The following is a 2,840-nucleotide window of genomic DNA, read 5'->3' as shown; positions in this document are numbered from 1 at the left end:
CTTTCCAAAACATGCCTAGTTCATTCCAAAAGAATTTTCAATATACATATTTCAACCATTTTCCAACTTGGCTTTTGATCCTACTCTAAGGAAAATACCCCTGAAGGACCAAGCTTGAGATTTTAATTTATGAGGTATTTTTGCTGTAGCTCAACAGGCAAACACTTTCTCTGGGGAAAGGGAGAAAAACCATGCAGTACATGTCTCAAGACACTAGTCTGGTTAATTTTTTTTTCTATGTACCTTTATCATCTTTTATTGGGTGTTAATTCTCAATGACAATATAAAAGGATTCAAGGGTGTCAGGCAAAGGTCATGGTGAGGAATGCAGAGTGTGTCCTTCACACTGGGCCCTCTTCAGTGGTACCTGCACAGCCGCTCACGTTTCAGCTCCTTGTAAGAAAGGCAGTAGTTGAAAAGCATGTGAACTGCCAGCACCATAGAAATCCCCACGACGCTCTCTTTTTTCACATTGACGTAACTGTTTTAACACAGGTAGTAACCTTTTTGAAACACTCCAGCAATGCATTTAGGAGTGATATCCCACCTCAGTATCCAGCTTGGCAGCTCTCCTAGTTTGACAACCATGAGCTGCTTCTGCTTCACTGGTATGACTGATGGCATCTTGGAGTCCTGAGTGTCTGCAGTGAGTCAGGTTAACTTCTAACTTTTGTTCAGTTTAAGGTACCTCTCTGTGTTGGGAGTTCTCATGCATCTTGATTTTTATTTTTTGGTTTGTTAAACAGTTTGTGAACCAATTTATTGCGCGAGCAACTCACTACCACAGAGGAGAGTGGCTGTGGCTCTGGGGTAACATGATCGTACAGAAAGGGCGTTAAGTTTCCTTCTTAGCCTTGCCTATTATGTTGACCTACAGCCCCAATGGGGCATGCTGGGCAGACTGTTAATTACACCAGACTAAAGTATGTAAATCACAACAGCTTGATAGAGTTAGCTTTCAAGAAAGTAAAAATTCCTCACCATCTAACAGAGTACAGAGTGTGTCTTGGGGCGCCTGGGTGGCTCAGTCAGTTAAGCATGAAACTCTTGATTTTGGCTCAAATCATGATCTCACAGTTTGTGAGCCTGCTTGGGACTCTCTCTCTACCTCTCTCTCTTCCCCTCCTGGGTTGCACTCTGCCTCTCTCTCAAAATAAATAAATAAACATTAAAAAGAAAAAAAAAAGAGGGTGTGTCTCTATAGGAAATTTCACATTTCTAGGTGTGAGGACAGAAGAGGACTCATTCAACAAATATTTATTGAATAACAAGTACGCGCTATACTCTCTTACTACTTTAAGTTTGGTGCCTGGACAAGTCACATCCACATAACTTGGGAGATTCTTAGAAATGCAGGTTCAAGGGTATACCCCAGGCCTACTGAATCAGCATCCCAAGGTGATTCCTACATTAAAGTTTGAGAAACATTGCTAGACACCATGTTAGGTGATCGACTTCTACCAGTGATCTCCACTTAATGTGTTACAAAAATAAAAGTCCAGGTCATACAGCTGCCAAAACTTGCTTATGTTACAACTTAAGATCTAACTCTAATGCACTGCTAGGAGCATGGCATAAGTTTTTACAGTGATATGAAGTAAGCAAGGGTCTTTTATAAAATCTCAAATGCAAGCCAAAAATGAGCCTCACTTCAAGGTAAACAAGGATGCTTCAACCTACCTGGTAGAGGTAGACCAAGAAGGCTCCCATTTCTAAATTCAGGTTGGAAAAGTTTCCCATAGAGAAACTCTAGACACTAGGAAGACCTAGGAAATAAAGGCTGGTCTCATCTGGTTTCCAGCTGGCAATGAGAAAAGGCTAGAAGGAAAATTATCCAATTCATTTAGCCAGCTAATTTATTTAGGTCTTTCACTAGTCCATGGCCCTTGCATGGGAGAAATCACATGAGGTAGATAAACATCAGGGAGGGATGTCTCCACTGATTTCATTGGACAGTTGTGTTACATTTTATCTTCATTTTCTGCTCCAGTAGATGCTGGTAATACTTCTTGACAGGTTGTGTAGAGCCACAGATTTTCCAAAGCCAAATGGAACTGACTTTAAAGATATTGTAGAAATTAATGACCCATGAGAGTTTTCTATGGACTTATATCTACTCTCCCTGGAGCTTCCTCCATGTCAATCTTTATCAACTTGTCTATTTCCCAGCATCTTACTTTTACATTTTTCTTTTAATTTTTAATTACAAAAGCATTGTATAAATTCATGCTTTAGAAAAAAATTCAACTAATACAAAAATATTATAGTGAAGTGAAAAACCTGTTTTACTCCTCTACCCAAAGGTAATTACTATTAACATCAGAATGCATTTTTCCAGACCTTATTCAAATTTACACTGTACATGCATATATCCACATGTAGTAGTTTTACATACTTGGAACATACTATATTATTATTATGCAATTTTTTTGCTTACTTCCTTCTTTCACTTTATGTTGGAGATGGTTCTCTTTTTCTCTCACCATATATTAAACACATACAATTTCTACACATATACATTTTTCTATACATATAATTTCTAAAGAGTTGCATAACGTTCCATAAACTAGATTTATCCTGATTAATTTAATCATTCCCCTATTGACAAAGATTTAAATTCATTCTGATGAGTTTTTAAACAACTATAACAAATATAAATGGATAAAAATAAAGAATTATAACAAATTTCCCAGATGGTCAGATACAAGAGCAATATATGAAAATCAAGAGCTTTTTCATATATTACTAATAACTAATCAAAACCTAATTTTTAAAAAGCCCATTCACAGTAATAGAAGTACGCAAGGACAATATGAAAAAAAAAATCTATAAAATGTACT

General features: G+C 37.1%; 1 pseudogene; it reads right to left on the bottom strand.

The window, feature by feature from the left end:
* Positions 1–357: 357 nt before the first annotated feature.
* On the bottom strand, positions 358–624 carry LOC102953525 (annotated as a pseudogene).
* Positions 625–2,840: the final 2,216 nt, after the last annotated feature.

This window comes from Panthera tigris, chromosome B3 (assembly GCF_018350195.1).
Source record: "Panthera tigris isolate Pti1 chromosome B3, P.tigris_Pti1_mat1.1, whole genome shotgun sequence".
NCBI classification, from domain to species: domain Eukaryota; kingdom Metazoa; phylum Chordata; class Mammalia; order Carnivora; family Felidae; genus Panthera; species Panthera tigris.
The sequence above is the reverse complement of the archived record's forward strand: the minus strand, read 5'-3'. Positions and strand labels throughout refer to the sequence as shown.